Source organism: Leuresthes tenuis, unplaced genomic scaffold (genome assembly GCF_036924035.1).
Source record: "Leuresthes tenuis unplaced genomic scaffold, fLeuTen1.0.hap1 SCAF_57, whole genome shotgun sequence".
Classification (NCBI taxonomy): domain Eukaryota; kingdom Metazoa; phylum Chordata; class Actinopteri; order Atheriniformes; family Atherinopsidae; genus Leuresthes; species Leuresthes tenuis.
The window spans coordinates 321,935-348,360 of record NW_027325411.1 but is presented as its reverse complement, the minus strand read 5'-3'; the positions used below and the strand labels follow the sequence as shown (position 1 = coordinate 348,360).

General features: G+C 43.2%; 4 non-coding genes across 4 annotated transcripts; 2 read left to right on the top strand and 2 right to left on the bottom strand.

Moving 5' to 3' along the window:
• Positions 1–8,256: 8,256 nt before the first annotated feature.
• Positions 8,257–8,370, top strand: LOC140285816 (U5 spliceosomal RNA). Its single transcript, XR_011910764.1, has one exon. It is a non-coding gene; the product is annotated as a U5 spliceosomal RNA (small nuclear RNA).
• A 308-nt stretch (positions 8,371–8,678) lies between these two features.
• LOC140285793 (U2 spliceosomal RNA) lies at positions 8,679–8,863 on the top strand. Its single transcript, XR_011910744.1, has one exon. It is a non-coding gene; the product is annotated as a U2 spliceosomal RNA (small nuclear RNA).
• A 4,557-nt stretch (positions 8,864–13,420) lies between these two features.
• LOC140285790 (U2 spliceosomal RNA) lies at positions 13,421–13,604 on the bottom strand. Its single transcript, XR_011910741.1, has one exon. It is a non-coding gene; the product is annotated as a U2 spliceosomal RNA (small nuclear RNA).
• A 308-nt stretch (positions 13,605–13,912) lies between these two features.
• On the bottom strand, positions 13,913–14,026 carry LOC140285815 (U5 spliceosomal RNA). The gene has a single exon (XR_011910763.1). It is a non-coding gene; the product is annotated as a U5 spliceosomal RNA (small nuclear RNA).
• Positions 14,027–26,426: the final 12,400 nt, after the last annotated feature.

The following is a 26,426-nucleotide window of genomic DNA, read 5'->3' as shown; positions in this document are numbered from 1 at the left end:
GGTGTTCGGCTGCAAGACGGTGTGAACGTCCAACCAAAGTTTGTAAAAAGCATTAAGAAAAGGTTCGAATATCCAACCGAACATAATCAAAAGCGGGAGCAGAGCTGTTCGACTGCAAGTAGGTGTGAATATCAGATCATAATTTGCAAAAAGCTGATGAGAAAGGGTGAGAATGCCCGACTATACACTGTCAAATGTGGGAGCGGAGGTGTTCGTCTGTGAGTAGGTGTGAATGTCCGACCATAATTGCTGAAAAATGTGTTAGAAAAGGTAAGAATGCCGGACCATATATCATCAAAAGCGGGAGAGGTTGTGTTCGGCTGCAAGAAGGTGTGAATGTCCAGCCATAATTACTCACAAACGGGTAAGAAAAGGTACTATTGCCAGACCATATATGATCAAAACAGGGAGCGGAGGTGGTTCAGCTGCAAGAAGGTTTGAATGTCCGACTAAAGTTTGTAAAAAGCGGGTAAGACAAGGTGTGAATGCCCGACAATGTATGATCAAAAGAGGAGCGGAGGTTTTCGGCTGCAAGAAGGTCTGAATGTCCACCCATAATTACTGAAAAATGGTTAAGAAAAGGTGCGAAAGCCCAACCGCACATGATCATAAGTGGATGAGAAGGTGTTCGACTCCAAGTAGGTGTGAATGTAAGATCATAATTTGTAAAAAGCGGGTAAGAAAAGGTAAGAATGCCCAACCATAAATTATCAAAAGCGGCAGCAGAGTTTCGGCTGGTATTTATCAATGTCTAGATAGATTTCAACAAAAAACAACGTTGTACTTTGCAGTAAAAGAAAGTGCAAATCAAAAGTTTTAGGAATCCGAGAATAAGCTTATTTTCATGAGTTCTGCACGATTTTGGATTTTATGTATAAAATGAATTTCTTCACGCAAACTAAGTTAACACTGCTTTGTCCTTCATATGTACCCATTTCTACATATATTTCAAGCATAAACTTCCTCATATTACCCTGAATGAGAAAGAGCCACACTTGTGATTAAGCCATACCTCCCTTTTGAGGAGTTCTGCATGATTTGGGATTTTATCTATAAAATTAATTCCTTCACTCAAACTATGTTAAAACGGCTTTTACCTTCATATTTATCAATGTCTCGATAGATTTAAACAAAAAACAACGTTGTACTTTGCAATAAAAGAAAGAGCAAATCAAAAGTTTTAGGAATCCGAGAATAAGCTTATTTTCATGAGTTCTGCACGATTTCGGATTTTATGTATAAAATGAATTCATTCACTCAAACCATGTTAAAACTGCTTTTTCCTTCATATTTATCAATGTCTAGATCGACTTCAACAAAGAACAACATTGTATTTTGCAGTAGAAGAAAGAGCAAAACTGAAGGATCAGGAATCCGAGAATAAGCTTCTTTTCATACGTTCTGCATGATTTGGGATTTTATGTATAAAATGAATTCCTTCACTCAAACTAAGTTAACACTGCTTTGTCCTTCATATGTACCCATTTCTACATATATTTCAAGCATAAACTTCCTCATACTACCCTGAATGAGAAAGAACCACACTTGTGATTAAGCCATACGCCCCTTTTGAGGAGTTCTGCATGATTTGGGATTTTATCTATAAAATCAATTCCTTCACTCAAACTATGTTAAAACGGCTTTTACCTTCATATTTATCAATGTCTCGATAGATTTAAACAAAAAAACAACGTTGTACTTTGCAGTAAAAGAAAGAGCCAATCAAAAGTTTTAGGAATCCGAGAATAAGCTTATTTTCATGAGTTCTGCACGATTTCGGATTTTATGTATAAAATGAATTCATTCACTCAAACCAAGTTAAAACTGCCTTTTCCTTCATATTTATCAATGTCTAGATCGACTTCAACAAAGAACAACATTGTATTTTGCAGTAGAAGAAAGAGCAACACTGAAGGATCAGGAATCCGAGAATAAGCTTATTTTCTTATGGGCAAGTGGGAACTGCTTTGTCCTTCATATTTATCAATGTGTAGATGGATTTCAACTTCTTCTACTGAAAAGTCCAATGTTTTTCTTTGTAGAAGTCGATCTAGACATTGATGAATATGGAAGGACAAAGCAGTTTTAACTTGGTTAAAAACCATGGTCGGACTTTCACACCTTCTTGTAATGGAACACCTCCGCTCCCGCTATTGATTGTGTACAGTCGGGTATTTTAACCTTTTCTTACCCGCTTTTTACCAACTATGGTCGGACATTCACACCATCTTACAGCGGAACACCTCCGCTCCTGCTTTTTATGGTGTATAGTCGGGCATTCGAACCTTTTCTTACCCGCTATTTACAAACTCTGGTAGGACATTCAAACCTTCGTGTATCCGAAAACCTCCGCTCTCTCTTTTGATCATACATTGTCGGACATTCGCACCTTTTCTTACCCGCTTTTTACAAACCATGGTCGGACTGTCACACCTTCTTGTAGCCGAACACATCCGCTCCCGCTATTGATTGTGTACAGTCGGGTATTTTAACCTTTTCTTACCCGCTTTTTACCAAGTATGGTCGGACATTCACACCTTCGTACAGCGGAACACCTCCGCTCCCTCTTTTGATGGTGTATGTTCGGGCACTCGAACCTTTTCTTACCCGCTTTTTACAAACTATGGTCAGACATTCAAACCTTCTTGTAGCCGAACACATCCACTCCTGCTTTTGATGATGGGTATTCAAACCTACTTGTTGCCCGCTTTTCATTAATTATGGGTGGACATACACACCTTGTCGCAGCCACACACCTCCGCTTCCTGTTTTGATCATGTATGATTGGACATTCGCACCTTTTCTCACCCGCTTTTTACTATGGTCGGCCATTCACAGCTTCCTCTCCACCATACTTGTATGGTGGGATATTCACACCCACTTGCATCCGAAGACCTCCGCCCCCACTTTTGTTGATATTTAGTCGGTCATTCGCAGCTTACCCGCTTTTGGCAAACTATGGCCTTCTTTCAGCCAAACACCTCTGATCTCGTTTTTGATGATGTAAGGTTGGGCATTCAGACCTTGCTTCACCTGCTTTTCACCAAATATAGTCGAACAGTCACACCTTCTTGCAGCCGAACACTTCTGCTCCACCTTTTAGTGTTCTATGGGGTATTCACACCTTTTTTTTCACCTTATTTTATTGATTATGGTTGGAAATTCTCACCCACTCTTATCCGAAGACCTCTCCTCCTGCTTTTGTTAATATATAGTCGGGTTTCAAACCTTTTCTTACCCGCTTTTTACAAATTATGGTCGAACATTCACACCTACTTGCAGCCGAACACCTCCGCTCCCGCTTTTGATGGTGTATAGTCGGGCTTTCGAGCCTTTTCTTCCCCGGTTTTTACAAATTATGGTTGTACATTCAGACCTTGCAGCCGAAAACCTCCGCTCCCTCATTTGATCATACATTGTCAGGCATTCGCACCTTGTCTTACCCGCTTTTTATAAACTTTAGTCAGACATTCACACCTTGCAGCTGAACCACCTCCGCTCCCTGTTTTGATAATGTATGGTCTGGCAATACTACCTTTTCTTACCGGTTTGTGAGTAATTATGGCTGGACATTCACTCCTACTTGCAGCCGAACACCACTTTTCCCACTTTTGATGATGTATGGTCAAGGATTCTAGTCTTTTCTAACACATTGTTCAGCAATTATGGTTTGATATTCACACCTACTCACAGCCGAACACTTCCGCTCCCGCATTTGATGGTGTATAGTCGGGCATTCTCACCCTTTCTCATCAGCTTTTTGCAAATTATGATCTGACATTCACACCTACTTGCAGTCGAACAGCTCTGCTCCCGCTTTTGATTATGTTTGGTTGGATATTCGAAACTTTTCTTCACTGCTTTTTACAAACTTTGGTCGGACGTTCACACCTTCTTGCAGCCGAACACCCCGGCTTCCGCTTTTGATGGTATATATTCGGGCATTCGAACCTTTTCTTACCCGCTTTTTACAAACCATGGTCGGACTTTCACACCTTCTTGTAGCCGAACAACTCCGCTCCCACTTTTGAGGGTGTATGTTCGGGCATTCGAACCTTTTCTTACCCGCATTTTACGAACTATGGTCGGACATTCAAACCTTCTTTTAGCCGAACACATCCACTCCTGCTTTTGATGATGTATGGTTGAGCATTCGAACCTTTTCTTACCCATTTTTTACAAACTATGGTCGGACATTCACACCTTCTTGCAGCTGAACACCTCCTCTCCCGCTTATGATGATGTGTGGTTTGATATTCGAAAATTTTCTTTTATGTTTTCTAGCAATTATTGATGGACATTCAGACCTTCTTGCAGCTGAACACCTCCGCTCCCGCTTTTGATGATGTATAGTCGGGCTTTCAAGCCTTTTCTTCCCCGGTTTTTACAAAATTATTGTTGGACATTCAGACCTTCTTGCAGCCGAAAACCTCCGCTCCCTCTTTTGATCATACATTGTCGGGCATTCGCACCTTCTCTTACCCGCTTTTTACAAACCAGGGTCGGACTTTCACACCTTTTAGTAGCCGAACAACTCCGCTCCCGCTATTGATTGTGTACAGTCGGGTATTTTCACCTTTTCTTACCCGCTTTTTACCAACTATGGTCAGACATTCACACCTTCTTACAGTGGAACACCTCCGCTCCCTCTTTTGATGGTGTATGTTCGGGCATTCGAACCTTTTCTAACCCGCTTTTTACAAACTATGGTCGGACATTAAAACCTTCTTGTAGCCGAACACATCCACTCCTGCTTTTGATGATGTATGGTTGGGCATTCGTACCTTTTCTTACCCATTTTGCAGTAATTATGGGTGGAAATTCACACCTTTTTGCATTTGAACACCTCCTCTCCCGCTTATGATCATGTGCGGTTTGATATTCGAAAATTCTCTTCCATGTTTTCTAGCAATTATTGATGGACATTCAGACCTTCTTGCAGCTGAACACCTCCGCTCCAGCTGTTGATGGTGTATAGTCGGGCTTTCGAGCCTTTTCTTCCCCGATTTTTACAAATTATGGATGGACATTCAGACCTTCTTTCAGCCGAAAACCTCCACTCCCTCTTTTGATCATACATTGTCGGGCATTCGCACCTTTTCTTACCCGTTTTTACAATTCATGGTCGGACTTTCACACCTTTTAGTAGCGGAACAACTCTGCTCCCGCTATTGATTGTGTACAATAGGGTATTTTAACCTTTTCTTACCTGCTTTTTGCCAATTATGGTTGGACATTCACACCTTCTTACAGCGGAACACCTCCGCTCCCTCCTTTGATGGTGTATGTTCGGGCATTCGAACCTTTTCCTACCCGCTTTTTACAAACTATGGTCAGACATTCAAACCTTCTTGTAGCCGAACACATCCACTCCTGCTTTTGATGATGGGTATTCAAACCTACTTGTTGCCCGCTTTTCATTAATTATGGGTGGACATACACACCTTGTCGCAGCCAAACACCTCCGCTCCCTGTGAGGATCATGTATGGTTGGGCATTCGTACCTTTTCTTACCCATTTTGCAGTAATTATGGGTGGACATTCACACCTTCTTGCATTTGAACACCTCCTCTCCCGCTTATGATCATGTGCGGTTTGATATTCGAAAATTCTCTTCCATGTTTTCTAGCAATTATTGATGGACATTCAGACCTTCTTGCAGCTGAACACCTCCGCTCCAGCTGTTGATGGTGTATAGTCGGGCTTTCGAGCCTTTTCTTCCCAGATTTTTACAAAATATGGATGGACATTCAGACGTTGTTTCAGCCGAAAACCTCCGCTCCCTCTTTTGATCATACATTGTCGGGCATTCGCACCTTTTCTTACCCGCTTTTTACAAACCATGGTCGGACTTTCACACCTTTTAGTAGTGGAACAACTCTGCTCCCGCTATTGATTGTGTACAATCGGGTATTTTAACCTTTTCTTACCTGCTTTTTGCCAACTATGGTCGGACATTCACACCTTCTTACAGCGGAACACCTCCGCTCCCTCCTTTGATGGTGTATGTTCGGGCATTCGAACCTTTTCTTACCCGCTTTTTACAAACTATGGTCAGACATTCACACCTTCTTGCATTCGAACACCTCCGCTCCCGCTTTTGATGGTGTATAGTCGGGCTTTCGAGCCTTTTCTTCCCCGGTTTTTACAAATTATGGTTGGACATTCAGACCTTGCAGCCGAAAACCTCCGCTCCCTCTTTTGATCATACATTGTCAGGCATTCGCACCTACTTGCAGCCGAATACTTCCGCTCCACCTTTTAGTGATGTATGGTTGGCATTTGCACCTTTTCTTACCCTTTCTTACCCTACTGATTGCTTAAGATTAAGTTGTTTTTTCTCAAACTACAACATTTTTTTAATTGTTGAAACTTGATTTGAAGTGGATAAATAAGGAGGACAAACAGTTTTAAGTCAGGCTGATAGAAGGAATTAATTTTATAGCAAAATCTGTATTTCGTCATATGTCGAGAGATGCTTATTGCTGAAGAAGTTCTTTCTCATTCTACAAAGTACAACGTTGTTTATCGTTGAAACTTGATTAGACATGAATAAATATGAAGGACAAAGCAGTCTTAACTTGGTTAGAGTTAAGGAATTCGTTTTATAGGAGAATCCGAATTCGTGCATAACTCGTAAAATAGAGCTTATTTTCGGATTCCTGAAGAATGAGTCTGGTTCTTTCTCATAATACAAAGTTTGTTGTTTATTGTTGAAACTTCATCAGAAGTGAAGAAATAAATGAATGCCTATCAACAAATGTGGGATCTAAACTCTAGTGCTTCCTCTAAAATAATTTCCTTTCTCAATTCAGAAATGTGTGTGTGTAAGTCACAACACCCGTGACACCAAAACGGCTTTCTTTTCTCTCTTTTCTCTACACTCTGCACTGTGAGCACACACACCAAATCAGAAAGGCTTTTTTCTCTCTTTTCTACATTATGGACTGTGGGGACACAAAACCGCTCTCTCTTTTTTTTTTTGATTGTGTGCCAGGGCGTTGTCTCACGTATTAGATTATGCTTACGATACGAATGGGTTTATCAGTCACATCAGAATCCATACATACTGATACTCCCGTAATAAAATGGTCGGATCTTATCAAACACACTTTGTTTCTTGTGACAATCAAGTCAGCGAAACAGCGTATACACGTCAAGACACTGAATCAAGTTTGCCACAAGAACTCATAAGTTTGGCAGTATTGCTCTGCCGTCAGCAATCATACACCCATTTTATTTTCGTGAGACATGTGCAGGCACCTGTTCATCTACTGTTCTATCACTATGAATTAGTTTATCTATTATCAATAAGGATACTTCTACAACTACTATCAAAATATGTCCAGACTTCTTATGTTGTCAGTTGCTATATATGAATAAGTGGGTAGCTACTGACAAGCATTAAGCATGTCACACAGCCCAAACATATAACATTTCAGGACACACCACACAGTTAACAACCACAGTGAAGTGTCAAAGCCCAAACATGTAACATTCAACAGGACACTTACACAACACATTCAAATCAAACAGTCAGACAACATACAAGAACATATACCCCAGCCGGCATTGCTCCCTGCCTATTTTCCTACAGCTCACTATGTGTGCGCACACCTTTATTCACAAACTCTTCAACTTATACTCTTTTACCAAAGCTGCTACAGCTCGATTGGCCGAATACCCTTAGATCCTATTTCGGTGAATTTGACATCTGCCTTACATGTAACAGATTAGCGGTTTAGCAGTTTTAATTTAGTTTGAGTGAAGGAATTCATTTTATAGCAAAATCCGAAATCGTGAAGAACTCATGAAAGAAAGCTTATTCTCGGATTCCTGAAACTTTAGATTTGCTCTTTCTTTTACTGCAAAGTACAACGTTGTTTTTTTTTGTTTAAATCTTTCTGGACATGGTAAATATGAAGGACAAAGCAGTTTTAACATAGTTTGAGTGAAGGAATTCATTTTATAGATAAAATCCCAAGAGTCTGCTGAGAAAAGAGAGTGAATGCGAAGTAGACTTTAACACGGCTCTGGGAGCGAGCCGAGTGTGGGCTAACCGGGAGAATTGCTTGAAAGAAACGCGACACCCGAATGAGCGGTCAGAACAAAGCCTCAATACGGTGTTCCCGTGGTGTTTTTGTTGCTGCCTTGTCGATTGCACAGGGGCAAGCGTTTCAACCAAGCAACGCTCACCATCGGGAAGGTGGCTATGGCAACTAGCCTGATGCCCTGCTCCCGCAGTGACGGATAATCGTACTCTGGTTTCTCTTCATAACATACAAGTCTTTCGCCTTTTACTAAAGACTTTCGTGGAGAGCAGCACTAATGAGTTGTTTCTATTTTTGGCAGGCTTTACCTTTGCGGGTGAAGCCCTTTCTGTCTGTGCAAAAGAAATCTTGTTACTGTGCAGAGTGACTTCTCTGAGTAGAGTCGCCTTACTTGTTGCGATTGTGCCGATGTTCGAAGCTGGAGTGCAAAGTTGTTGCTTGAATGGTGCTTGCTGGAGCATGCGGGAGTGCAAAGTTATACCATTTAAAAGGGCTGAAGAGTGCTCAGTGCAGCGGGTGGGCGGAGGTGCAACGTGACACTCTGGCCACCTATGGCCATAAAAAGAACACTGCTACAAGTGCGCATTGTGCCAGCAAGGGCCCTCGGACCTGAAACAGTGGACAGTTATCGCTTCTCGGCCTTTTGGCTAAGATCAAGTGTAGTATCTGTTCTTATCAGTTTAATATGTCCTCTATACGAGGACTACATATTAAATGGATTTTTAAGAATAGGAGTTGAAAAAGAAGCTTTGCTCCGTTCACTCCAAGCATCGACCCAGTACTGCAGTGCCGCTGGGAACGGTGCGCTCTTCTCTGCTCTTGTGAAAAAGCAAACAGCGGTGCAGGATGGAAGTTTCAGGGAGCCCAAGATGAAACTTTCTTTTAATCTGCTGAGAAAAGAGAGTGAATGCGAAGTAGACTTTAACACAGCTCTGGGAGCGAGCCGAGTGTGGGCTAACCGGGAGAATTGCTTGAAAGAAACGCGACACCGAATGAGTGGTCAGAACAAAGCCTCAATACGGTGTTCCCGTGGTGTTTGTGGCTGCCTTGTCTTTTGCACAGAGTAAAAGACAAGGCAGCCATCGAATAGGGCCCGATTGTTCCTACTTGGTCAGCCGAGGAGCAAGGGGGGGGAGCAAGCGTCTCAACCAAGCAAATCTCACCAAGTAGGAACAATCGGGCCCTATTCGATGGCTGCAACACCTGAAAGAGATATTGATGCGAGACCCGATCAAAAGCTTTTTCAAAGTCTAAATTTAAGATGACAAGCCGGGTGTTTCTGTCTCTAGCGTAATCAATGATGTCTCGAATCAGTACGAGGCTGTCGGTGAGTTGTCTCTCTGAGATGGCACAAGCCTGGTCTGGGTGAATTACCTCCTCTAAAACAGAGGACATCCGTGTCGTTAAAACCTTGCTAAAAAGTTTACAGTCAAAGTTTAAAAGTGTGATGGGCCTCCAATTCTTTAGGTCAGTCTTATCATTTTTATCAGAAGTGAAGAAATAAATGAATGCCTATCAACAAATGTGGGATCTAAACTCTAGTGCTTCCTCTAAAATAATTTCCTTTCTCAATTTAGAAATGTGTTAGAAAAGGTAAAAATGCCGGTCCATACATAATCAAAATCGGGAGAGGTGGTGTTCAGCTGCAAGAAGGTCTAAATGTCCATCAATAATTGCTAGAAAACATGAAAGAAACTTTTCCAAAATCAAACCGCACATGATCATAAGTGGGATAGGAGGTGTTCAGCTGCAAGGTGTGAATGTCCACCCATAATTCCTGAAAAATGGGCAAAAAAAAGGTGTGAATGCCCAACCATACATTATCAAAAGCAGGAGTGGAAGTGTTCGGCTACAAGAAGGTGTGAACGTCCAACCAAAATATGTAAAAAGCAGTTAAGAAAAGGTTCGAATATCCAACCAAACATAATCAAAAGCGGGAGCAGAGCTTTTCGACTGCAAGTAGGTGTGAATGTCAGATCATAATTTGCAAAAAGCTGATGAGAAAGGGTGAGAATGCCCGACTATACATCATCAAATGCGGGAGCGGAGTTGTTCGGCTGTGAGTAGGTGTGAATCTCCGACCATAATTGCTGAAAAATGTGTTAGAAAAGGTAAAAATGCCGGTCCATACATCATCAAAAGCGAGAGGGGTTGTGTTCGGCTGCAAGTAGGTGTGAATGTCCAGCCATAATTACTCACAAACGGGTAAGAAAAGGTAGTATTGCCAGACCATATATGATCAAAACAGGGAGCGGAACTAAAGTTCAAATATATTAACAAAAGCGGGAGGAGAGGTCTTCGGATGAGAGTGGTTGAAAATTTCCGACCATAATGTATAAAATGCGGTGAAAAAAAGGTGTGATAGAACACTAAAAGGTGGAGCGGAAGTGTTCGGCTGCAAGAAGGTGTGAATGTCCGACTATATTTGGTGAAAAGCAGGTGAAGCAAGGTCTGAATGCCAAACCTTACATCATCAAATGCGAGATCAGAGGTGTTTGGCTGCAAGAAGGCCATAGTTTGCCAAAATCGGGTAAGGTGCGAATGTCCGACTAATTATCAAAAAAATTTGGATTAGAGGTCTTCGGATGCAAGTGGGTGTGAATATCCAACCATACAAGTATGGTGGAGAGGAAGCTGTGAATAGCCGACCATAGTTTGGAAAAAGCGGGTAAGAAAAGGTTTGAATACCCGAACATACACCATCAAAAGAGGGAGCGGAGGTGTTCCGCTGTACGAAGGTGTGAATGTCCGACCATAGTTGGTAAAAGGCGGGTAAGAAAAGGTTAAAATACCCGACTGTACACAATCAATAGCGGGAGCGGATGTGTTCGGCTACAAGAAGGTGTGAAAGTCCGACCATGGTTTGTAAAAAGCGGGTAAGAAAAGGTGTGAATGTCCGTTAATGTATGATCAAAAGAGAGAGCGGAGGTTTTCGGATACAAGAAGGTTTGAATGTCCCACCATAGTTTGTAAAAAGCGGGTAAGAAAAGGTTCGAATGCCCGACTATACACCATCAAAAGCGGGAGCGGAGGTGTTCCGCTGTAAGACGGTGTGAATGTCCGACCATAGTTGGTAAAAAGCGGGTAAGAAAAGGTTAAAATACCCGACTGTACACAATCAATAGCAGGAGTGGAGTTGTTCGGCTACAAGAAGGTGTGAAAGTCCGACCATGGTTTGTAAAAACCGGGAAGAAAAGGCTCGAAAGCCCGACTATACACCATCAAAAAGAAGGTTTGAATGTCCATCAATAATTGCTTTAAAACAAGAAAGTAAATTTTCGAATATCAAACCATACATGATCATAAGCGGAAGAGGAGGTGTTCCGCTGTAAGACGGTGTGAATGTCCGACCATAGTTGGTAAAAAGCGGGTAAGAAAAGGTTAAAATACCCGACTGTACACAATCAATAGCGGGAGCGGAGTTGTTCGGCTACTAAAAGGTGTGAAAGTCCGACCCTGGTTTGTAAAAAGCGGGTAAGAAAAGGTTCGAATGCCCGAACATACACCATCAAAAGAGGGAGCGGAGGTGTTCCGCTGTAAGACGGTGTGAATGTCCGATCATAGTTGGTAAAAAGCGGGTAAGAAAAGGTTAAAATACCCGACTGTACACAATCAAAAGAGGGAGCGGAGTTGTTCAGCTAAGAGAAGGTGTGAAAGTCCGACCATGGTTTGTAAAAAGCGGGTAAGAAAAGGTTCGTATGCCCGAATATACACTATCAAAACCGGAAGTGTAGGTGTTCGGCTGCAAGAAGGTGTGAACGTCCGACCAAAGTTTGTAAAAAAGCAGTTAAGAAAAGGTTCCCCCACAGAGCACAGAACCCAGGAAGCCCACCGCAGGGGCAACCACGCATCCACCCAGAAGACTGCAGAGGAAGCCCCCGGAAAGAGCCCCCATAAGCATAGGGCAGGGGCCCTCCGGGAGCCAGGGGCAACAGCCCACCGACGTCGCCAGGCCCCAGCCGCCCAGACATGGGCCGTGCACTGGATCCGGGCCCCAGGAGCCCGAGCGCCCCCAAACCCCCCGGCAGAGGCCCCACCCAATACCCAGGAGGGCCAAGCGCCCCAGACAGCCACACAGTGGGTCAGTGCCTGCCCCAGCACCCCTGGCCAAGTGCCCTGGGAGTCAAGACGTGCCCACAGGTGGGTGAAGTCGCGAGCAGCGGAGAGAGGCCACGCCGCCCCCCCCATCGGGAGAAGCACAGGCAGGCCAGGCGACAGCAAGTCCAAGATCCAGGCCCAATCATTACCACACACACTTTCATGTCCCATACATCTACACGTCCTCCCTCCCTCGACTCCGCTGGGGTGTAGTGCAGCGGGCACACCAGGGGGCCAGCAGCCCCCCAGCCACCACAGACCCCAAACCAGCAGAACAATTAATTAATCCTCCTGGCCCCTCCCGCCCCGAGCAGCAACCAGGAAGCAGGGGTGTGCGAAGAAGACCCCTCCCCTCACCCTTCTGGCTCTTCAATATTTTCTAATAGTGAGCAATTAAAATTGAGGGGCAGCCAAATTTGTAGAACTGGGAGCGTGGCCCTCTGGGCAGCCTACATACCCAAAGAGCCCCGCCCACCAGATGCCACTCAGTGTAACCACCCCCCAAGACCTAATGTGTGTGTGTGAGTGTGTTTGATAAGTAGTAATGTCTAAGGTGTAATTAAAACAGGGGTGGGAACTGCAGAGGGCAACTACTGCAGAGTCCACTACACCCCACCGAACACACACGCCCCCAAAACCCTTCATGTGTGAGTGTGTGCTGTGTACAGGAGCCAGAAGGGAGAGGGGTATGGGGATATACACTGGGGGCAGCCAGGGACTGGCTGCAATAGGCATCCCCGCTACCAGGGAGCCAACACAGGACAGGAGGGCCTGATGTCCACCAGGCCAGGGGCCTGCAGCGACCATATTCTGGGAGCTACTGTACCCCCAGAAGGTACCCATCCCGCCCCACCCCACTCAACCCAACCCCACTCCGAAGGACCTCTACAAAAAACAAACAAACAACAACAAAAAACAAACAAACAAACCACCCGGTCACACCAGTCGCAGCAGCCCGGGCCTGAGACCCACCATCACCCAGGCCCCCCCAGGCCCCCCCTCAACAGGTGCGCTCTTGTGAAAAAAAAAACAGCGGCAGCAACAAAAACACAACGGGAACACCGTATTGAGGCTTTGTTCTGACCGCTCATTTGGTATGGCGTTTCTTTCAAGCAATTCTCCCGGTTAGCCCGCACTCGGCTCGCTCCCAGAGCTGTGTTAAAGTCTACTTCGCATTCACTCTCTTTTCTCAGCAGATTAAAAGAAAGTTTCATCTTGGGCTCCCTGAAACTTGCATCCTGCACCGCTGTTTGCTTTTTCACAAGAGCAGAGAAGAGCGCACCGTTCCCAGCGGCACTGCAGTACTGGGTCAATGCTTGGAGTGAACGGAGCAAGCTTCTTTTTCAACTCCTATTCTTAAAAATCCATTTAATATGTAGTCCTCGTATAGAGGACATATTAAACTGATAAGAACAGATACTACACTTGATCTTAGCCAAAAGGCCGAGAAGCGATAACTGTCCACTGTTTCAGGTCCGAGGGCCCTTGCTGGCACAATGCGCACTTGTAGCAGTGTTCTTTTTATGGCCATAGGTGGCCAGAGTGTCACGTTGCACCTCCGCCCACCCGCTGCACTGAGCACTCTTCAGCCCTTTTAAATGGTATAACTTTGCACTCCCGCATGCTCCAGCAAGCACCATTCAAGCAACAACTTTGCACTCCAGCTTCGAACATCGGCACAATCGCAACAAGTAAGGCGACTCTACTCAGAGAAGTCACTCTGCACAGTAACAAGATTTCTTTTGCACAGACAGAAAGGGCTTCACCCGCAAAGGTAAAGCCTGCCAAAAATAGAAACAACTCATTAGTGCTGCTCTCCACGAAAGTCTTTAGTAAAAGGCGAAAGACTTGTATGTTATGAAGAGAAACCAGAGTACGATTATCCGTCACTGCGGGAGCAGGGCATCAGGCTAGTTGCCATAGCCACCTTCCCCATGGTGAGCGTTGCTTGGTTGAAACGCTTGACCCTGTGCAATCGACAAGGCAGCAACAAAAACACCACGGGAACACCGTATTGAGGCTTTGTTCTGACCTCTCATTCGGTGTCGCGTTTCTTTCAAGCAATTCTCCCGGTTAGCCCACACTCGGCTCGCTCCCAGAGCCGTGTTAAAGTCTACTTCGCATTCACTCTCTTTTCTCAGCAGACTCTTGGGATTTTATCTATAAAATGAATTCCTTCACTCAAACTATGTTAAAACTGCTTTGTCCTTCATATTTACCATGTCTAGAAAGATTTAAACAAAAAAAAAACAACGTTGTACTTTGCAGAAAAAGAAAGAGCAAATCTAAAGTTTCAGGAATCCGAGAATAAGCTTACTTTCATGAGTTCTTCACGATTTCGGATTTTGCTATAAAATGAATTCCTTCACTCAAACTAAATTAAAACTGCTAAACCGCTAATCTGTTACATGTAAGGCAGATGTCAAATTCACCGAAATAGGATCTAAGGGTATTCGGCCAATCGAGCTGTAGCAGCTTTGGTAAAAGAGTATAAGTTGAAGAGTTTGTGAATAAAGGTGTGCGCACACATAGTGAGCTGTAGGAAAATAGGCAGGGAGCAATGCCGGCTGGGGTATATGTTCTTGTATGTTGTCTGACTGTTTGATTTGAATGTGTTGTGTAAGTGTCCTGTTGAATGTTACATGTTTGGGCTTTGACACTTCACTGTGGTTGTTAACTGTGTGGTGTGTCCTGAAATGTTATATGTTTGGGCTGTGTGACATGCTTAATGCTTGTCAGTAGCTACCCACTTATTCATATATAGCAACTGACAACATAAGAAGTCTGGACATACTTTGATAGTAGTTGTAGAAGTATCCTTATTGATAATAGATAAACTAATTCATAGTGATAGAACAGTAGATGAACAGGTGCCTGCACATGTCTCACGAAAATAAAATGGGTGTATGATTGCTGACGGCAGAGCAATACTGCCAAACTTATGAGTTCTTGTGGCAAACTTGATTCAGTGTCTTGACGTGTATACGCTGTTTCGCTGACTTGATTGTCACAAGAAACAAAGTGTGTTTGATAAAATCCGACCATTTTATTACGGGAGGATCAGTATGTATGGATTCTGATGTGACTGATAAACCCATTCGTATCGTAAGCATAATCTAATACGTGAGACAACGCCCTGGCACACAATCAAAAAAAAAAGAGAGAGCGGTTTTGTGTCCCCACAGTCCATAATGTAGAAAAGAGAGAAAAAAGCCTTTCTGATTTGGTGTGTGTGCTCACAGTGCAGAGTGTAGAGAAAAGAGAGAAAAGAAAGCCGTTTTGGTGTCACGGGTGTTGTGACTTACACACACACATTTCTGAATTGAGAAAGGAAATTATTTTAGAGGAAGCACTAGAGTTTAGATCCCACATTTGTTGATAGGCATTCATTTATTTCTTCACTTCTGATGAAGTTTCAACAATAAACAACAAACTTTGTAGAATGAGAAAGAACTTCTTCAGCAATAAGCATCTCTCGACATATGACGAAATACAGATTTTGCTATAAAATTAATTCCTTCTATCAGCCTGACTTAAAACTGTTTGTCCTCCTTATTTATCCACTTCAAATCAAGTTTCAACAATTAAAAAAATGTTGTAGTTTGAGAAAAAACAACTTCATCTTAAGCAATCAGTAGGGTAAGAAAGGGTAAGAAAAGGTGCAAATGCCAACCATACATCACTAAAAGGTGGAGCGGAAGTATTCGGCTGCAAGTAGGTGCGAATGCCTGACAATGTATGATCAAAAGAGGGAGCGGAGGTTTTCGGCTGCAAGGTCTGAATGTCCAACCATAATTTGTAAAAACCGGGGAAGAAAAGGCTCGAAAGCCCGACTATACACCATCAAAAGCGGGAGCGGAGGTGTTCGGCTGCAAGTAGGTGTGAATGTTCGACCATAATTTGTAAAAAGCGGGTAAGAAAAGGTTCGAATGCCCGAACATACACCATCAAAAGAGGGAGCGGAGGTGTTCCACTGTAAGAAGGTGTGAATGTCTGACCATAGTTGGTAAAAAGCGGGTAAGAAAAGGTGAAAATACCCGACTGTACACAATCAATAGCGGGAGCGGAGTTGTTCGGCTACTAAAAGGTGTGAAAGTCCGACCCTGGTTTGTAAAAAGCGGGTAAGAGAAGGTGCGAATGCCCGACAATGTATGATCAAAAGAGGGAGCGGAGGTTTTCGGCTGCAAGAAGGTCTGAATGTCCAACAATAATTTTGTAAAAACCGGGGAAGAAAAGGCTCGAAAGCCCGACTATACATCATCAAAAGCGGGAGCGGAGGTGTTCAGCTGCAAGAAGGTCTGAATGTCCATCAATAATTGCTAGAAAAAATGAAAGAAAATTTTCGAATATCAAACCACACATCATCATAAGCGGGAGAGGAGGTGTTCAGCTGCAAGAAGGTGTGAATGTCCGACCATAGTTTGTAAAAAATGGGTAAGAAAAGGTGCGAATGCTCAACCATACATCATCAAAAGCAGGAGTGGATGTGTTCGGCTAAAAGAAGGTTTGAATGTCCGACCATAGTTCGTAAAATGCGGGTAAGAAAAGGTTCGAATGCCCGAACATACACCATCAAAAGAGGGAGCGGAGGTGTTCCGCTGTAAGACGGTGTGAATGTCCAACAATAGTTGGTATAAAGCGGGTAAGAAAAGGTTAAAATACCCGACTGTACACAATCAAAAGCGGAAGCGGAGGTGTTCGGCTGCAAGAAGGTGTGAAAGTCCGACCATGGTTTGTAAAAAGCGGGTAAGAAAAGGTTCGAATGCCCGAATATATACCATCAAAAGCGGAAGCGGAGGTGTTCGGCTGCAAGAAGGTGTGAATGTCCGACCAAAGTTTGTAAAAAGCAGTGAAGAAAAGTTTCGAATATCCAACCAAACATAATCAAAAGCGGAAGTGTTCGGCTGTGAGTAGGTGTGAATGTCAAACCATAATTGCTGAAAAATGTGTTAGAAAAGACTAGAATGCCGGACCATACATCATCAAAAGCGGGAAAAGTGGTGTTCGGCTGCAAGTAGGTGTGAATGTCCAGCCATAATTACTCACAAACCGGTAAGAAAAGGTAGTATTGCCAGACCATACATTATCAAAACAGGGAGCGGAGGTGGTTCAGCTGCAAGGTGTGAATGTCTGACTAAAGTTTATAAAAAGCGGGTAAGACAAGGTGCGAATGCCTGACAATGTATGATCAAATGAGGGAGCGGAGGTTTTCGGCTGCAAGGTCTGAATGTACAACCATAATTTGGAAAAACCGGGGAAGAAAAGGCTCGAAAGCCCGACTATACACCATCAAAAGCGGGAGCGGAGGTGTTCGGCTGCAAGTAGGTGTGAATGTTCGACCATAATTTGTAAAAAGTGGGTAAGACAAGGTGCGAATGCCTGACAATGTATGATCAAAAGCGGGAGCGGAGGTGTTCAGCTGCAAGAAGGTCTACATGTCCATCAATAATTGCTAGAAAACATGAAAGAAACTTTTCGAAAATCAAACCGCACATGATCATAAGTGGGATAGGAGGTGTTCAGCTGCAAGGTGTGAATGTCCACCCATAATTCCTGAAAAATGGGCAAAAAAAAGGTGTGAATGCCCAACCATACATCATCAAAAGCAGGAGTGGAAGTGTTTGGCTACAAGAAGGTGTGAACGTCCAACCAAAATATGTAAAAAGAAGTTAAGAAAAGGTTCGAATATCCAACCAAACATAATCAAAAGCGGGAGCAGAGCTGTTCGACTGCAAGTAGGTGTGAATGTCAGATCATAATTTGCAAAAAGCTGATGAGAAAGGGTGAGAATGCCCGACTATACATCATCAAATGCGGGAGCGGAGTTGTTCGGCTGTGAGTAGGTGTGAATGTCCAGCCATAATTACTCACAAACGGGTAAGAAAAGGTAGTATTGCCAGACCATATATGATCAAAACAGGGAGCGGAGGTGGTTCAGCTGCAAGAAGGTTTGAATGCCCGACTAAAGTTCAAATATATTAACAAAAGCGGGAGGAGAGGTCTTCGGATGAGAGTGGTTGAAAATTTCCAACCATAATGTATAAAATGCGGTGAAAAAAAGGTGTGATAGAACACTAAAAGGTGGAGCGGAAGTGTTCGGCTGCAAGAAGGTGTGAATGTCCGACTATATTTGGTGAAAAGCAGGTGAAGCAAGGTCTGAATGCCCAACCTTACATCATCAAAAGCAAGATCAGAGTTGTTAGGCTGCAAGAAGGCCAAAGTTTGCCAAAAGCGGGTAAGGTGCGAATGTCCGACTAAATATCAACAAAATTTGGGGCGGAGGTTTTCGGATGCAAGTGGTTGTGAATATCCCACCATACAAGTATGGTGGAGAGGATGCTGTGAATAGCCGACCATAGTTTGGAAAAAGCGTGTAAGAAAAGGTTTGAATACCCGAACATACACCATCAAAAGAGGGAGCGGAGGTGTTCCGCTGTACGAAGGTGTGAATGTCCGACCATACTTGGTAAAAAGCGCGTAAGAAAAGGTTAAAATACCCGACTGTACACAATCAATAGCGGGAGCGGATGTGTTCGGCTACAAGAAGGTGTGACAGTCCGACCATGGTTTGTAAAAAGCGGGTAAGAAAAGGTGCGAATGTCCGACAATGTATGATCAAAAGAGAGAGCGGAGGTTTTCGGATACACGAAGGTTTGAATGTCCTACCATAGTTTGTAAAAAGCGGGTAAGAAAAGGTTCGAATGCCCGACTATACACCATAAAAAGCGGGAGCGGAGGTGTTCCGCTGTAAGACGGTGTGAATGTCCGACCATAGTTGGTAAAAAGCGGGTAAGAAAAGGTTAAAATACCCGACTGTACACAATCAATAGCGGGAGCGGAGTTGTTCGGCTACAAGAAGGTGTGAAAGTCCAACCATGGTTTGTAAAAAGCAGTTAAGAAAAGGCTCGAATATCCAACCAAACATAATCAAAAGCGGGAGCAGAGCTGTTCGACTGCAAGTAGGTGTGAATGTCCAGCCACAATTACTCACAAACGGGGGAAGAAAAGGTAGTATTGCCAGACCATACATGATCAAAACAGGGAGCGGAGGTTCAGCTGCAAGGTGTTAATGTCTGACTATAGTTTGTAAAAAGCGGGTAAGACAAGGTGCGAATGCCCAACAATGTATGATCAAAAGAGGGAGTGGAGGTGTTCGGCTGCAAGGTCTGAATGTCCAACCATAATTTGTAAAAACCGGGTAAGAAAAGGCTCGAAAGCCCGACTATACATCATCAAAAGCGGGAGCGGAGGTGTTCAGCTGCAAGAAGGTGTGAATGTTCGACTAAAGTTTGTAAAAAGCTGGTAAGACAAGGAGCGATGTCCCGACATTGTATGATCAAAAGCGGGAGCGGAGGTGTCCGGCTGTGAGTAGGTGTGAATGTCCGACCATAATTGCTGAAAAATGTGTTAGAAAAGGTAAGAATACTGGACCATACATCATCAAAAGCGGGAGAGGTGGTGTTCCGCTGCAAGAAGGTGTGAAAGTCCGACAATGGTTTGTAAAAGGCGGGTAAAAAAAGGTTCAAATGCCCGATCATATTTATTGCTATAAAATGAATTGCTTTGCTCAAACCAAGTTAAAACTGCTTTGTCCTTCCATATTCATCAATGTCTAGATCGACATCAACAAAGAAAAACATTGGACTTTGCAGTAGAAGAAGTTGAAATCCATCTACACATTGATAAATATGAAGGACAAAGCAGTTCCCACTTGCCCATAAGAAAATAAGCTTATTCTCGGATTCCTGATCCTTCAGTGTTGCTCTTTCTTCTACTGCAAAATACAATGTTGTTCTTTGTTGAAGTCGATCTAGACATTGATAAATATGAAGGAAAAAGCAGTTTTAACTTGGTTTGAGTGAATGAATTCATTTTATACATAAAATCCGAAATCGTGCAGAACTCATGAAAATAAGCTTATTGTCGGATTCCTAAAACTTTTGATTGGCTCTTTCTTTTACTGCAAAGTACAACGTTGTTTTTTTTGTTTAAATATATCGAGACATTGATAAATATGAAGGTAAAAGCCGTTTTAACATAGTTTGAGTGAAGGAATTGATTTTATAGATAAAATCCCAAATCATGCAGAACTCCTCAAAAGGGGCGTATGGCTTAATCACAAGTGTGGTTCTTTCTCATTCGGGGTAGTATGAGGAAGTTTATGCTTGAAATATATGTAGAAATGGGTACATATGAAGGACAAAGCAGTGTTAACTTAGTTTGCGTGAAGAAATTCATTTTATACATAAAATCCGAAATCGTGCAGAACTCATGAAAATAAGCTTATTCTCGGATTCCTAAAACTTTTGATTTGCACTTTCTTTTACTGCAAAGTAAAACGTTGTTTTTTGTTGAAATCTATCTAGACATTGATTACATTCACACCTACTTGCAGTCGAACACCTTCTCATCCACTTATGATCATGTGCGGTTGGGCTTTCGCACCTTTTCTTACCCATTTCAGTAATTATGGGTGGACATTCAGACCTTCTTGCAGCCGAAAACCTCCGCTCCTCTTTTGATCATACATTGTCGGGCATTCACACCTTGTCTTACCCGCTTTTTACAAACTTTAGTTGGACATTCAAACCTTCTTGCAGCTGAACCACCTCCGCTCCCTGTTTTGATCATATATGGTCTGGCAATAGTACCTTTTCTTACCCGTTTGTGAGTAATTATGGCTGGACATTCACACCTTCTTGCAGCCGAACACAACCTCTCCCGCTTTTGATGATATATGGTCCGGCCTTCTTACCTTTTCTAACACATTTTTCAGCAATTATGGTTGGACATTCACACCTACTCACAGACGAACACCTCCGCTCCCACATTTGATAGTGTATAGTCGGGCATTCTCACCCTTTCTTATCAGCTTTTTGCAAATTATGATCTGATATTCACACCTACTTGAAGTCGAACAGCTCTGCTCCCGCTTTTGATTATGTTTGGTTGGATATTCGAACATTTTCTTAATGCTTTTTACAAACTTTGGTCGGACGTTCACACCGTCTTGCAGCCGAACACCTCCGCTTCCGCTTTTGATGGTGTATAGTCGGGCATTCGAGCCTTTTCTTACCCACCTATTACTTACTATGGTTGGACATTCAAACCTTCTTGTAGCCGAACACATCCGCTCCTGCTTTTGATGATGTATGATTTGGCATTTGCACCTTTTCTTACCCATTTTTCAGTAATTATTGGTCGGACATTCAGACCTTCTTGCACCTGAACACCTCTGCTCCCGCTTTTGATGGTGTATAGTCGGGCTTTCGAGCCGTTTCTTCCCCGATTTTTACAAATTATGGTTGGACATTCAGACCTTGCAGCCGAAAACCTCCGCTCCCTCTTTTGATCATACATTGTCGGGCATTCGCCCCTTGTCTTACACGGTTTTTACAAACTTTAGTCAGACATTCACACCTTGCAGCTGAACCACCTCCATTCCCTGTTTTGATCATGTGTGGTCTGGAAATACTACCTTTTCTTCCCCCGTTTGTGAGTAATTATGGCTGGACATTCACACCTACTTGCAGCCGAAAAACCACCTCTCCCGCTTTTGATGATGTATTGTCCGGCATTCTAGTCTTTTCTATCACATTTTTCAGCAATTATGATCTGACATTCACACCTACTTGCAGTCGAACAGCTCTGCTCCCGCTTTTGATTATGTTCGGTTGGATATTCAAACCTTTTCTTAACTGCTTTTTACAAACTTTGGTCGGACGTTCACACCTTCTTGCAGCCGAACACCCCCGCTTCCGCTTTTGATGGTATATATTCGGGTATTCTAACCTTCTCTTACCCGCTTTTTACAAACCATGGTTGGACTTTCATACCTTCTTGTAGCTGAACAACTCCACTCCTGCTTTTGATGATTTATGGTTGGACATTTGCATCTTTTCCTACCCATTTTTCAGTAATTATAGGTGGATATTCACATCTTCTTGCAGCTGAACACCTCCTCTCCCGCTAATGATCATGTAAGGTTTGATATTCGAAAATTTTCTTTCATGTTTTAAAGCAATTATTAATGGACATTCACACCTACTTGCAGCCGAACATCACCTCTCCCGCTTTTGATGATGTATGGACCGGCATTCTTACCTTTTCTAACACATTTTTCAGCAATTATGGTTGGAGAATCACACCTACTCACAGCCGAACAACTCCGCTACCGCATTTGATGGTGTATAGTCGGGATTTCTCACCCTTTCTCATCAGCTTTTTGCAAATTATTCTCTGACATTCACACCTACTTCCAGTCGAACAGCTCTGCTCCCGCTTTTGATTATGTTTGGTTAGATATTCGAACATTTTCTTAACTGCTTTTTTACAAACTTTGGTCGGACGTTCACACCTTCTTGCAGCCGAACACCTACACTTCCGGTTTTGATAGTGTATATTAGGGCATACGAACCTTTTCTTACCCGCTTTTTACAAACCATGGTCGGACTTTCACACCTTCTCTTAGCTGAACAACTCCGCTCCCTCTTTTGATTGTGTACAGTCGGGTATTTTAACCTTTTCTTACCTGCTTTTTACCAACTATGATCGGACATTCACACCGTCTTACAGCGGAACACCTCCGCTCCCTCTTTTGATGGTGTATGTTTGGGCATTCGAACCTTTTCTTACCCGCTTTTTACAAACCAGGGTCGGACTTTCACACCTTTTAGTAGCCGAACAACTCCGCTCCCGCTATTGATTGTGTACAGTCGGGTATTTTAACCTTTTCTTACCCGCTTTTTAACAACTATGGTCGGACATTCACACCGTCTTACAGCGGAACACCTCCTCTCCCGCTTATGATCATGTACGGTTTGATATTCGAAAATTTACTTTCTTGTTTTAAAGCAATTATTGATGGACATTCAAACCTTCTTTTTGATGGTGTATAGTCGGGCTTTCGAGCCTTTTCTTCCCGGTTTTTACAAACCATGGTCGGACTTTCACACCTTCTTGTAGCCGAACAACTCCGCTCCTGCTATTGATTGTGTACAGTGGGGTATTTTAACCTTTTCTTACCCGCTTTTTACCAACTATGGTCGGACATTCACACCGTCTTACAGCGGAACACCTCTGCTCCCGCTTTTGATGGTGTATAGTCGGGCATTCGAACCTTTTCTTACCCGCTTTTTACAAACTATGGTGGGACATTCAAACCTTCTTGTATCCGAAAACCTCCGCTCTCTCTTTTGATCATACATTGTCGGACATTCGCACCTTTTCTTACCCGCTTTTTACAAACCATGGTCGGACTTTCACACCTTCTTGTAGCCGAACACATCCGCTCCCGCTATTGATTGTGTACAGTCGGGTATTTTAACCTTTTCTTACCCGCTTTTTACCAACTATGGTCGGACATTCACACCTTCGTACAGCGGAACACCTCCGCTCCCTCTTTTGATGGTGTATGTTCGGGTATTCAAACCTTTTCTTACCCGCTTTTTCCAAACTATGGTCGGCTATTCACAGCTTCCTCTCCACCATACTTGTATGGTTGGATATTCACACCCACTTGCATCCGAAGACCTCTGCCCCAAATTTTTTTGATATTTAGTCGGACATTCGCACCTTACCCGCTTTTGGCAAACTATGGCCTTCTTGCAGCCAAACACCTCTGATCTCGCATTTGATGATGTAAGGTTTGGCATTCAGACCTTGCTTCACCTGCTTTTCACCAAATATAGTCGGACATTCACACCTTCTTGCAGCCGAACACTTCCGCTCCACCTTTTAGTGTTCTATCACACCTTTTTTTCACCGCATTTTATACATTATGGTCGGAAATTTTCAACCACTCTCATCCGAAGACCTCTCCTCCCGCTTTCTTTAATATATTTGAACTTTAGTCGGACATTCAAACCTTCTTGCAGCTGAACCACCTCCGCTCCCTGTTTTGATCATATTATGGTCTGGCAATACTACCTTTTCTTACCCGTTTGTGAGTAATTATGGCTGGACATTCACACCTACTTGCCGCCGAACACAACCCCTCTCGCTTTTGATGATGTATGGACCGGCATTTTTACCTTTTCTAACACATTTTTCAGCAATTATGGTCGGAGATTCACACCTACTCACAGCCGAACAACTCCGCTCCCGCATTTGATGATGTATAGTCGGGCATTCTCACCCTTTCTCATCAGCTTTTTGCAAATTATGATCTGACATTCACACCTACTTGCAGTCGAACAGCTCTGCTCCCGCTTTTGATTATGTTTGGTTGGATATTCGAACCTTTTCTTAACTTCTTTTTACATATTTTGGTTGGACGTTCACACCTTCTTGTAGCCGAACACTTCCACTCCTGCTTTTGATGATGTATGGTTGGGCATTCACACCTTTTTTTTGCCCATTTTTTAGGAATTATGGGTGGACATTCACACCTTGCAGCTGAACACCTCCTATCCCACTTATGATCATGTGCGGTTTGATTTTCGAAAAGTTTCTTTCATGTTTTCTAGCAATTATTGATGGACATGTAGACCTTCTTGCAGCTGAACACCTCCGCTCCTGCTTTTGATCATACATTGTCAGGCATTCGCACCTTGTCTTACCCACTTTTTACAAACTTTAGTCGAACAGTCACACCTACTTGCAGCCGAACACAACCTCTCTCGCTTTTGATGATGTATGGACCGGCATTCTTACCTTTTCTAACACATTTTTCAGCAATTATGGTCAGAGATTCACACCTACTCACAGCCGAACAACTCCGCTCCCGCATTTGAAGGTGTATAGTCGGGCATTCTCACCCTTTCTCATCAGCTTTTTGCAAATTATGATCTGACATTCACACCTACTTCCAGTCGAACAGCTCTGCTCCCGCTTTTGATTATGTTTGGTTGGATATTCGAACCTTTTCTTAACTTCGTTTTACATATTTTGGTTGGACGTTCACACCTTCTTGTTGCCGAACACTTCCACTCCTGCTTTTGATGATGTATGGTTGGGCATTCACACCTTTTTTTTGCCCATTTTTTAGGAATTATGGGTGGACATTCACACCTTGCAGCTGAACACCTCCTGTCCCACTTATGATCATGTGCGGTTTGATTTTCGAAAAGTTTCTTTCATGTTTTCTAGCAATTATTGATGGACATGTAGACCTTCTTGCAGCTGAACACCTCCGCTCCCGCTTTTGATCATACATTGTCAGGCATTCGCACCTTGTCTTACCCACTTTTTACAAACTTTAGTCGAACAGTCACACCTACTTGCAGCCGAACACAACCTCTCTCGCTTTTGATGATGTATGGACCGGCATTCTTACCTTTTCTAACACATTTTTCAGCAATTATGGTCGGAGATTCACACCTACTCACAGCCGAACAACTCCGCTCCCGCATTTGAAGGTGTATAGTCGGGCATTCTCACCCTTTCTCATCAGCTTTTTGCAAATTATGATCTGACATTCACACCTACTTGCAGTCGAACAGCTCTGCTCCTGCTTTTGATTATGTTTGGTTGGATATTCGAACCTTTTCTTAACTGCTTTTTACAAACTTTGGTTGGACGTTCACACCTTCTTGTAGCCGAACACATGCACTCCTGCTTTTGATGATGTATGGTTGGGCATTCGCACCTTTTTTTTACCCATTTTTCAGGTATTATGGGTGGACATTCACACCTTCTTGCAGCTGAACACCTCCTCTCCCACTTATGATCATGTGTGGTTTGATTTTCGAAAATTTTCTTTCATGTTTTCTAGCAATTATTGATGGACATTTAGACCTTCTTGCAGCTGAACACCACCTCTCCCGATTTCGATGATGTATGGACCGGCATTTTTACCTTTTCTAACACATTTTTCAGCAATTATGGTTGGAGATTCACACCTACTCACAGCCGAACAACTCCGCTCCCGCATTTGATGGTGTATAGTCGGGCATTCTCACCCTTTCTCATCAGCTTTTTGCAAATTATGATCTGACATTCACACCTACTTCCAGTCGAACAGCTCTGCTCCCGCTTTTGATTATGTTTGGTTAGATATTCGAACCTTTTCTTAACTGCTTTTTACAAACTTTGGTCGGACGTTCACAATATCTTGCAGCCGAACACCTCCGCTTCCGCTTTTGATGGTGTATATTTGGGCATACGAACCTTTTCTTACCCGCTTTTTACAAACCAAGGTCGGACTTTCACACCTTCTCTTAGCTGAACAACTCCGCTCCCTCTTTTGATTGTGTACAGTCGGGTAATTTAACCTTTTCTTACCCGCTTTTTACCATCTATGGTCGGACATTCACACCGTCTTACAGCGGAACACCT